This window comes from Zalophus californianus, chromosome 11, assembly GCF_009762305.2.
Source record: "Zalophus californianus isolate mZalCal1 chromosome 11, mZalCal1.pri.v2, whole genome shotgun sequence".
Taxonomy (NCBI): domain Eukaryota; kingdom Metazoa; phylum Chordata; class Mammalia; order Carnivora; family Otariidae; genus Zalophus; species Zalophus californianus.
The window spans coordinates 100,585,267-100,597,641 of record NC_045605.1 but is presented as its reverse complement, the minus strand read 5'-3'; the positions used below and the strand labels follow the sequence as shown (position 1 = coordinate 100,597,641).

General features: G+C 40.4%; 1 protein-coding gene across 6 annotated transcripts in view; it reads right to left on the bottom strand.

The window, feature by feature from the left end:
• Positions 1 to 11,910, bottom strand: part of CTNND1 (catenin delta 1) — a 46,447-nt gene extending 34,537 nt beyond the window's left edge. For all 6 annotated transcript variants that reach the window (XM_035722996.1, XM_027580412.2, XM_027580417.2 and 3 more), the window contains exon 1: positions 11,665 to 11,910. The gene's annotated coding sequence lies outside the window, so the exon portion shown is untranslated. The remainder of the gene's footprint in view (positions 1 to 11,664) is intronic.
• Positions 11,911 to 12,375: the final 465 nt, after the last annotated feature.

Here is a 12,375-nt window from a genome sequence, read left to right as displayed (position 1 = left end):
CCGTCTTAGGAGTATGTGACTGTTGATCTCAGGGTCATGAGTTCAAGTTCCACATCCAGTGCAGAGATTAAATAAACTTTAAAAGAATAAAAAAAATTAAAAATACAATCTCCCAAATCTACCTCCTCATCCCCCATACCTCAGTTTCTAAAGGGAATGCCTGGGAATTCATGCTTTTTAAAAAGCTCTCAAAATGATTGATAGTCAGCTGTTGAGAATCACTGTACTAGCCTACCCCTGACAACCCTCTGACCACCACACACTCCTCTAGCAAGAAGGGCACTTGTTATTAACAAACTATAGAAATGATCCCTGAAAGTATGTTAAATACTGTATTGGGCCTATTACTGTCCACCAGACAGCTCAGATCATTATTCCAGGCTGGATTAGAGGCTGCTGGAAAGCATGGGTTTAAATATAAGGATGGCTAGAATGACACAGTCCTAAATCCTGTACTCTAGACTCAGAACCTAGAAAAGAATTCTCATTTTTTGGAATCCTAAGCTGTACACTGGAGAGTATGTCCAGTTGCAGACTGGACAACCCTGATTATTTTTAAAACAACTTAGTTCAACTGCCCTCCAAGAAACGAAGAGCTGTGCCAACATTTTGAAAGACTGGTTCCATATCCCATCCCAAAAGAAGTCCAAAGTCCCAAATCTAGAATTCACAACCCTAGATAATTCTAGTCCAGTTGAAAATACTGATTCAAGGGTTACCTCTGACACTTATTCAAGCAAAAGTCACTTTAACTTCTGGTTTGAGTAAGAGCAAGTGAGTAGCAAAATGTTTTTAGAAGGACCATAAAGAGAAATATTTCCACAGGAAACATGTGTCACTAAAGATTTAGGAAAGAAGAATGCCATTGAAAAACATACTTTCAAGACAACTACAAACACGGGGCGCCTGGGTGGCTCAGTTGATTGAGCATCCGACTCTTGGTTTCGGCTCAGGTCATGATTTCAGGGTCGTGGGACTGAGCCCCACATGGGGCTCTGCACTCAGTGGGGAGTCTGCTTGAGATTCTCTCTACCTCCCCCTCTGCCCCTCCCCATTCACGTGTGCACACCGCTCTCGAAAATATTTTTTAAAAAGACAACTACAAACATCTATAAATGTTGAAGTAATACGCATCAAGAAGTTATTTAAAGCAACTTCAAAATTAGGGGAATCTGTGATTGCCTAGAGTATTTCCTATGCAAGATGACACAGTTACTTGACCAAAGGAGAAGGGGATGGTAAGGAAATAAATGTTTCCTGATTGAGGTCATCTCCCAAGGATGATATTAAGTAACAGGATGACAACTAGATAGGTATAATTAAAGAGAAGGACAGAGGGTAACCAGGTCAAGTGCAGGGCTAAACTCCAAATTTAGAGAAAGGGCAACAGAGGGATTCTTTCACTGAAAGACAAGAGTAGCTAAACCAGATTATCTTGAGAGGGAAAGTAAGATTGGGTGATTCAAGACACAAGTACTCTAGAAATCAAATATCCTTTTACTTTCCCATATGTGGCTGCCATAGAACATCAATCACTAAACAGTTGGTGCTTATTCCTCAATCCCACCAAAGCCAACCAGCTCAGTATATGCTTTAATAACCCTTAAACCTTAAACATACATATGGAAAGGGAAACCAGTGCAAAACAGAAATATGAATATGATGACCTATAACGTGGTCCCTGAAGCCATTAAATACCAATGATTAGGACTTGGGGGAAGCAGGAGCTTTTTGGTCAAAGGAACAAAAGGAAAAGCAACAGATTAAGTGGGGTAGGCATATTTGGTCATAAACCAAAGCAACAAATGTACTCAAAAGGAAACTATACCAGATCTAGGTTGTCAGTTCTCCTGTTCATAGAAAATTGACTATGTAGATAAGAAGGTAGAGAAATATATTTCTCTAGGGAAGAAATTTTTATCTTACTTCCCAAACACATATAAGCTTATTTTAAGCTATTATATTCTCCAAGACAAGGGTCATCAACCTATGCAAGATCTGCTACTCTGCAAATTATGTGCTGACTGTACTCACATGAAACTTCTACAATGGGACAAAGATGGAGGCTGGGGGGGCGCCTGGGTGTCTCAGTCATTAAGCGACTGCCTTCCGCTCAGGTCATGATCCCAGGGTCCTGGGATGGAGCCCCGCATTGGGCTCCCTGCTCGGTAGAAAGCCTGCTTCTCCCTCTCCCACTCCCCCTGCTTGTGTTCCCTCACTCACTGTCAAATAAATAAATAATATCTTAAAAAAAAAAAAAAGATGGAGGCTGGGTCAGGTATTGCCTCAACTCTTTACAGAGAACACACAAAAAGTCGTTACCAGCTGTTGTCTCTGGGGTCTAAAGTGGGAAGGAGATACTTTTTTGCATTGTACAGTGCATGACAAGGTCCTAAATTATCCCCTCTTCCCCCCAACACATATCCATCGAACCTCTCTGAGTAGGTCTACTTCTCCCATCTCTCTTGCTCACTGGTAACAACGAGCCTCAGGACCTTTGCACTTTCTACTCATATATACATGACTTCACCCTAGTATCTTTTAGGTCTCTCTCAAACATACCTTATTAAGCGAGGCTTTCCCCAACCACTCTCTATATATTTAAAAACTTCACTCCTACCCTTGCACTTCTTATTCACCATTCTACATATTCTGCTTTATTTTTTCTCAGTAATATCACCACACTGGGGAATACTATACATTTACTTATTATCTATCTCTTCCAACTAGAATATAAACTCTGTGAGGTCTATCTGGTGTACTGTTATATTTTAGTGCATAGCATACCACAGGCTCTCAAATTTTTTCTTTTAAAGATTTTATTTATTTATTTGTCAGAGAGAGAGAGAGAGAGCATGCGCACAAGCAGGGGGAGCAGCAGGCAGAGGGAGAAGCAGGCTCCCCGCGGAGGAAGGAGCCCAACGCGCGGCTCGATCCCAGAACCCTGGGATCATGACCTGAGCTGAAGGCAGATGCTTAAATGACTGAGCCACTAAGGTGTCCCTCAAATCTCTCTTAAATGAATGAAGATGTTTCACTTTTCCAATGAAAACAAAAAGTTAAATTTTAGAAAAATCAACTCTGTTCATTTTTCTTTCTATACTTTTGCACACAAAGGTTTATTCATTACATCTCGTTAGGAGATTTAAAAGATAACTACTGTATTGTTAAAACTAAGTATCTGGAGTAAAGAAATCCTGCCCTCTCCTGCCAAAAAAGTTTCTAGCAATAAAGTTCTATACCAAGGGCGCCTGGGTGGTTCAGTTGGTTAAGAGACTGCCTTCGGCTCAGGTCATGATCCTGGAGTCCCGGGATCGAGTCCCACATAGGGCTCCCTGCTCAACAGGGAGTCTGCTTCTCCCTCTGACCCTACCCCCTCTTGGGCTCTCTTTCTCTCACTCTCTCTCGCTCTCAATAAAAAAAAATCTTAAAAAAAAAAGTTCTATACAAAGAGAGTGACATATACATGTGCAAAACAATTCAGTCCTTAATTTTTTTAAAAGATTTTTTTATTTTTAAGTAATCTCCACACCCAACAGGAGGCTCAAATCTACAACCCCAAGATCAAGAGTTGCGTGCTCCACCGACTGAGCCAGGCAGGCACTCTTTCAATTAATATGTTGGGCCATATATTGTCTTCTGAGTCTTATGAATGGTTGCAAAACAGGTATTTTCACATGTATATAAGAGCTCCTGTAAGGTAGTAAGATAACAGGATGGGACAAAGAAGGAATGCTGTCATGTTTTCTTAAAATAGCCTAAGAAGGCAATTTTTTTAAAAAATAAAAATAGGAAAGAGTAAAAAGTTTCTTGCTTACTGTTGGGAGCCCTCTTTCTGAAAGATCTGTGATGATGCTTAATTTCAGAAATGCACTTAATGACATCTTTGATTTCCATTTAATGTAACTTTACTTTTTTTCTAATTGTGATCTTTGGCCCATCAGCTGGGGTCTCTTGTAGCCTGACCTGCAGATTTGGCTGACCTTCAGCAGGGTACACATTCAAATGACCAACTCTGCCCTGGTTTACAAAGTAGTCAATGGAGAAAAGAACAGCAGAGAGGTTACAGAACTTCCCCCATTCCAACACAGAAACAGTGGAAACAAATCAGATTGGCACTAATTTCTCCTTTAAAACAGGCTACTCTATTTTAAAGGTGTGCTGAATATACACCAGCTATACTGTTTCAATGAGATTCACTTCACCTGCAAAGAAATGGAAACTGTAGGTGCTTTGATAAAAGTACTGAAAAGTTGACCTAGTTTCTATAAAGTGTCTTATGTCCTCAACCATCAGAATATATTTTGGTTTCTTAAAATATAAGCTCCCTAAAACAAAAATCTTTTCACACCACAAAGCAGTCTGTCAATGTGCTACTGCATTCCAATAGAGAAAAACACAGGAAGCACACACACAAAACTGGTAATTTACTCTTGGAAAAGTACATTTCTTTTGCTCCACTGTCAAGTAACCCAAAATGAGTAATTAATTAGTAAATATGGATGAGATTTGAAAATAAAAAAAGATAAAAACTAATCTGAATTACTAGAAGAGATCTTCTTGAATCACAATTTATCTTAATCTAGATCTAACTGAATAAACCAGAAGCAGTATCCTAATACTTGTACCTTTAGTACATAAGTACAATTTATTCTATGATAAGAATCAGAAACTTCTTCCATATTAAGTGTTAGCAAGGCAAAACAATGCCCATGAAGACTACCAACCTCAAGAGAAAAGATAGGGGACACCAGAGATCAGGAAAGCAAACAAAAAGGAGAAAATGTAGAAGAATCAGTAGATGGAAATGTGGGTTAAAAAAATGTAAAGAGTTGGTTGGGGAGGGGCGCCTGGGTGGCTCAGTCGTTAAGCGTCTGCCTTTGGCTCAGGTCATGATCCCAGAGTCCTGGGATGGAGCCCCGCATCGCGTTCCCCCTGCTCAGCAGGAAGCCTGCTTCTCCCTCTCCCACTCCCCTTGCTTGCGTTCCCTCTCACTGTGTCTCTGTCAAATAAATAAAATCTTAAAAAAAAAAAAAATAGAGAATGATGTTTCCTGAACATAAAAGAGGCAAGTTTATTTCAAGAAAAGGGATGGTAAAAGCCTGCCTTCATTTCTATGTAGTTTCCTGTACAACCATTCATAGCTGAATATTATTTTACAAAATCCTAGTGGGATAAAGAATCTGGTTCAGGGGCGCCTAGGTGGCTCAGTCGTTGGGCGTCTTGCCTTCAGCTCGGGTCATGATCCTGAGGTCCTGAGATCGCCCTGTGTCGGGCTCCCTGCTCTGCGGGGAGCCTGCTTCTCCCTCTCCCTCTCTCGCTGTCAAATAAATAAATAAAATCTTAAAAAAAAAAAAAAAAGAGGGGCGCCTGGGTGGCTCAGCCATGCCTCTGTCTTCAGCTCAGGTCATGATCTCAGGGTCCTGGGATCAAGCCCTGCATTGGGCTCCCCGCTCAGCAGGAGGCCTGCTTCTCCCTCTCCCTCTGCCCCAGCTTGTGTTCCCTCTCTCACTGTGTCTCTCTCTGTCAAATAAATAAAATCTTTTAAAAAAATAAAAATTAAAAAAAAAGAGAGAATCTGGTCCAAAGTCAAGAATAATAAGCCCAAACAAAGCTCTTCCAGTCCGTTCTCCGCAAAATTAAAGAAAGTTTACCCTTGGATGCTAGAGTGCTGTCTCTTGTAGATGGAAAAGATGGAAGAGGGGCACCTGAGTGGCTCAGTCAGGTAAGCGTCTGCTTTCGGCTCAGGTCATGATCTCAGGGTCCTGGGACCAAGCCCCACCTCAGGCTCCTTGTTCAGCGGGGAGCCTGCTTCTCCCTCTGCGTCTGCTCCTCCTCCCCCTAGCCGGTGGGCGCATGCACACCGGTGCGCACTCTCTAAAATAAATATTTTAAAAAATGGGAGAAACCTGTATGGCTGCTTTTCCCTAAAGTCTCCAAGTCTCTGAAGAAATTACTGTAAGATATTCAAGCTCTGCAATCTGTTTCTTTTCTCCCAGTAATGCCTCACTTTACTTTATTAAAAGCTATCCATCTCTATAGTTTGGACAACCCTGCCCAAATAACTCCCCAGACTTGCCTATTATTACACACTTTTTTTTCCCCATTAAAAAAAAAGTTAGCTTGGGGTGCCTGGCTGGCTCAGTCTGTATAGCATGCAAGATCTTGGGGCTGTAAGTTCAAGTCCCACGTTAGGTATAAATTACTTAAAAATAAAATCTTAGGGGCACCTGGGTGGCACGTTCCTTAAACGTCTGCCTTTGGCTCAGGTCATGATCCCAGGGTTCTAGGATCGAGCCCCACATCGGGCTCCCTGCTCTGCGGGAAGCCTGCTTCTCCCTCTCCCACTCCCCCTGCTTGTATTCCCTCTCTCGCTGTCGCTGTCCCTCTCTCTCTCTCTCTCTCTCTAATAAATAAATAAATAAATCTTTAAAAATAATAATAAAATAAAATCTTAGAGGCGCCTGGGTGGTGCAGTTAAGCGCCAGACTCTTGGCTTTGGCTCAGGTTGTGATCTCAGGGTCCTGAGATGGAGCCCTACATCGGGCTCCCCACTCAAGGTAGAGTCTGCTTAAGACACCCTCTCCTACTGCCCCTCCCTGCTTCATGCGTGCTCTCTCAAGTAAATAAATTAATCTTTAAATATAAATAAATATTTTTTTTAAAAACTTAGCTTACTCATCCAGGAAGCCCATTTATTCCCTAATACAAACATCTATACCCTAGAATATCAGGTTTTAAGAGACCTTAAAGGGTATTTATTTAGTCCAACAGACAAAAGATATCTGAATTCATTTAAAGCATCCATTCTAATAGCAAAAACTTACAAGGCATTACCATGAGCACCATTTTTACATTTATTAAATCACTTAAGCATCACAATTCTATGAGATGGATAATATTGTCCTCATTTTACCAAGAGACCAAAGCTTAGGGCGGTTAAACAATTTGCCCAAGGCAAACGCTAGTAGGTGGCAGAGCAAGAGTTGATCCCGGGTAGACTAGCTCAGGGATCCATGCTCTTAACCACTATGCTACACTGCCTTGCCTCTCCAGATGTGTGGAACTCCTAGACTGGAAATTCTGTTCGGTCAGCATATTGATAAAAAAATACAGAATAATGAAGCATTTGAGTCAAAAGGTTAACCATGGGTGTCTAGATGACTGAAGGATACACAGGAGTTCTTGCGCTATTCCTGGAACTTTCCTCTAAGTTTGAAATTTTTTTCAAGATTAAAAGTTTGAAGTTGCTTTTATCATCATATAATGGGATATCTTTTGTAAAAGTGATGACCAAACTACCTGTTGGCCAGCAAAGAAGGCTTTAAAAGAAAACGATCCTTATAATGTCCCCACGAAATGCCTGATCGAAACTGCCCACATCACTCCAGACTGAAGGACTCAACTGAAGAAACAGGCCTAAAAATGGGTAACACTGTCCCTGAACCACAACAGTAAATGCGGGCTCCATTCTCAATATTTAATATTTAATAACCAATGACATGTAATCCCAAATACGGGGGGGGTGCATTTACTCCCAAAAATACATTATACAATATAACCAAATACAAATCTATCCATACACTTATTTCCCCCTTGCTAGTTCTAACCAGAATATCAGTTCTTCCCTCCTTCCTCTGTCCCTGCCAGGCTGTATCAATGCTCTCTATTGGAAACCTTGCAGGCAGCTGCATTTAGGCAGAGCGATCCATGTTTCAGCTTTATGATCAAGGCATTTAAATCATTGTGCAATGGAAGAGAACATGAAATCACATACTGATAACCCACGCATCATTCTTTTAGGCAAGTTTCTTGTTACTACCGTTCTAAATTACCCATGAAAACCAATTTGGGTTCTTAAATTCATAAACTTCCCAATACACTTCGTGAACAAAATCTCCTGAAGTTTCATGGCGGAAGCACTGATAAAAAAAAATACAATGATATCCGAACATACCTTCTTTAGAACACTGATGTTCAAAACTATCATCCCAAGCTTTTTATGTTTTTATTAACTAGTATATTTAAAACCACTCACTTCCAACATGTCTGAAAGCAATCCGTCCCTGCTGCTGCCCTAGTGAAGTTTCAGGTAAGCAGTTGCCTCTCCCCTAGACAATGGCAGTATTTAAGGTTTCAGTGGTTGAAGTTAACAGCTGCCTAGATTATAAAACATTAGGACCCTTACTTTTTATACTATTCTTTGGACAGCTTTCCCTGAAAAGAAACAGAATTTTGTTTTTAATTAAAATTTTAAATCTTCAATTATCTCCAGAAACCTTAAAAATGAGAGGTAGTAAATGTGTAAAAGGTCGAAACTACAAACCACAGCAGAAGTTTCTAAATCACAATGTGATTTCATTAATCTAGGTTGTATTGCTTCCTATCTCAACTTCCTTTTAGCCTTCCCCACAAAAGTCCCTCAGTGATTCCCATCAAGTGCCTTATTTAACCAAGGCTTACTGACACCTCGGTATATACCAGACACTGAGCTGGGTGCTAAGAGGACACAGAAGTAACACAGCATCTACACTCAAGCAGCTCACAGTCTAGAGGGAAAGACAAAAATAAGTAGACAATTTTAACACAGTGTGATAAACATTTTTGAGCTACTGTTAGAAGCCTCTCCCTGCAAGTTGGCAAGATCATTCCAAACCACATCCCTGAAAACTGTCTGGAAGAAGAAATTTCACTGATAATCAAAAGTTGGAGGCATTTCCGGTAAGTTTAAGAAATCAGGACAGCAACGATGAGCATATGGGAAGATCCCTGTTTTAAAGACTGAGATAATACCCATTCTAATATATTCGGCTCCCTATGGGATTTATGGAAAATGGATTTTTTACATATATTATCCCAACATGCAGGGGGTTGGAAATCTAAGTGGGGGCAGGCCTTCTGCAAAATTAAACACTTCTGCCTCTATCAAGGGCTCATTTTAGTTCTGGTTCTTGTTTCTGTTCTCTCCAGAGAACAGTAGTACATTAGTGGCTAAGTCCATGGACTTTGTAGTTAGTCAGACGAGGATTTAATCCTGGCCTTGGCCACTTACAGGCAGTGAGATTTTCAGCAAACCTCAGCTTCTCTGAGGCTCACATTCCTTAAAAAACAGTTGTGGGAAATCAAGTAAATAGTTTATGCAAAATGCTTAGCATGCAGTAAAAAACAACAAGGGGGTGGGGGGAGAGGGCTGGAAGTAACAGGGGACCATCAGGTTCTAAAATAGAAAACAATAAATTATACAGAGCTAATCATTTTGTTATTCCAACTGTATAGTGATCTATGCTTAATTTATTTGCATCCCTCCTGTCTCACCCATCCCTAGAGAGCAACTACCTCATAAACCTAAGGCTGAATTGCAATTACTCGGAGTTGTTTTTTTTTAACATCTCCAACAGTCCCAATTTTTATACTCAGAGAACATATCCTTGTCCCTGTGACTCTCCATAATTTGGAACCCTAAGAAAGACACTAGAACTCTAACCACCCAAGAGAGACACCCACCTGGAATACACAGACCGTACCTTAGTCATATAACAAAGAAACCAACAGTATATAGGAGTCAAACAAAAAAATAAAACAAAAATCTGCACAACTCATACTTACTTGTCATTTTTTACCCAAAAACCAAACTGAGGAGCAAAACAAAACACAAAAGATTTACTTATTTGCACCCCTTATATTTCCTGAAAGAACTAGTAGAGGTAAGGTAAAAGACAAATCTTCCATCTTATCAACCAAAAGGCTCTATAGTACACACCAGTCAAAACAAAGCCTCAGTCGTGGAAATAGTCCTGTACGCTAGTTACTAAGATGCTCACTGCAGCTACACAAAGCCCAGTACTTAAAGCTGGAACCAAATCACCACCACTCAGTCATCCAGAACCTATTTTCAAACTGCCTTTGTACTCCTCCTTCAGATTCCCTTATCCCTCCCCCTAAAGGTTGAGTGGAAAACCGACACTGGCAGCAACATGACCAACCCTCCGAAGATCCACCAAGAAACCTCCCTTAGGCTGGAGTCAAGGCAGAGAAATGTTTGAAAGAAAATTTGGAAAATATTAAATGAGAACTACAGCCCAACAGACTCTACACATTGTCTTTTTCCTTTCTTTTTAACTGCACTTGCTATAATTATGAGATCCAGATATCAAGATTTTACTGTAGCCCTCGAATAGCTTATATTAAAAGAAGGAACAAAGTTGTTTCCTCTGAAGCCACAACCTCACAAGGATGAAATCATCTTTCAAGAAACACTCTCATTCTGGCAAAGAAATTCAAGGAAGTGTTGTGGTCTAAAAAGAATGGGGGGAGGGCACAAAACCAGAGGATTACTAAAGATACATACCAGTTTAAAGCTAAAGAGCAGCTTATCTATTAAGGCCCATCTTGTTACAATCAGGACAGTTTATCTATTCCAGCTATAATTTTCAGACCGATTTGCATTTTCAAAGACAGAAAGAAGGGAACACTCAGTTTTCAGCTACTGATGAGTTGGCTATATAATTATCTACAAACAGTATTTTTGCAAGAATGTATCTGCAAAAACAAAATCAAAACAAATCTTAAGATTAAATATATAAAAGCAGTCATGGGCCTTCAGCTCTTACAGATTTCTGATTTCACAGCAAATTAACCAAACCAAAAAACTCACCTCCGAAAAACAACTTTCAGATGGCTTAAAAATAAGAATTCCTGTTGTGCTTTCTTAAATGCATTCTAAACCCTAAAGTTTGCATTGTTTTCTCTTAGCCCCAACTTATTTAATCCACGGCCCTTTCAGAGAGCACAAAGCTGAAAATATTTCCAGGTGTGTTGCCACTTTATTCAGGTGAACTGAAAAGGCATGATTAGAATTTCCTTATCCCTTGAAACACATAAACCAAACGTTATGATACTTGCAAACTGAACCTACGACACCTCCACAAATCTCTGCCATCAAAGATAGTCTTAGGAAGAAATGGAATGGCAGTTTAACATGGATCCATTTGTTTTCTTTTATAAAGCAAAGCAGGGAGGCTATGTCTAGCAGGAGAATGAGGCTCCCACCCACCGCACCTGGAAAAGTAAAAGAGGGATCCACCCAGGAACAGCAGGGCTGAAACTGATCTGGGCTGTTCAAACTCTATGGGGGAAAAAAAAAACACCACTTAAAGCTGCAAAGCTCCCTACAACTTTCCACTTCCATAAATCTAATGATAACGGGGAAAAAAGTTTTGAAACATACGAAGAACCATCTTATAACTAGCTTCCGACCAGGACAAATTCCTTTCCCAACCCACACGCAACATGCCGAAAAACCGAACTTTTGGTTTGGGCTCTGAAAACAGAAGTTTGTTAGCTTAAACCAGAAAAATATAAAATCAGAGAACACATCAAAATGTAAATTTACATGTAAATGTAAATTTGCTCTCACCCCTCTGAATCTATTCATCTCTATATTAGACCTAGAAGTTTGTTTCTGGGTCTTGAATATTTTACTTTTTAATATAATACCCAAATTCCCCAAAGTAGAACGAAAAACTAATAATTGCTTAAAAGTCACCCGTCAGCAGAGCAGATTCTCTCCTTTTTAACTTCCCTCTGGTTACCGTAAGACAAAAATTCGACTTGGCTTCTCCTCCTTTACCCGTCTGTACACACATTTTTTAAAAAGGCACACACCTCAAATGTTGACTTCTAAAAACCACTCCTTTAAGAAAGAAACCCAAGGCTTCGTCAATGTGCTGAGAAAGACAAATCCAGCAAGGTACTTGATTTTTCGCCACCTCTTCCTCCTTTCAGGATCTTTCCTGCTCTTCTTTCTCTCTCTCTCCCTCTCTCTCAGTCTCTCTTTTTTTTTTTTTCCTCTCAGATCCAACACCTAAAATGGAAGTTGCACCCAGCCAAAGGCTAGGGAGCCTGGGTGGTGACAAACTGATCTGGCAGCCCTACCCCCTCGCTTTCCTAAGTGATGTCAGCCCCTGAGAACTTCCAATAGGAACCAGGCATAAATCAGGGAGCTGATTTTATCCAATAGGAAACTTCATTATAGGAAATTAAAAAAATAAAAAGGAGAGAGGGAGGAGGAGAGAAAGAGACAGGGGAAGTTTTATATATATATTTATATTTAAAGTGGAGGCTACACAATCTCTGAGGAATTGCTGCAGAGCTCCGGGCGGGAGGGGGGGATGCCGAAGGAACAAGGGCTTTTTAGGATGGCACGCCTAAGCTTCAGTTCTCTTTGATGGTCGGGTTCTTGCTCTCTTTCCCTTCCTTTCCGGGTAGGGAAATAGAAGAGCTGATTTTATTTGCCTGCTATTTGGTTTGTTGTTTTCAACCCCAAGGCATTTTCCCAAAAGAAGACAGGAAGGGAAGGAGAGAAAAATCCTAGAA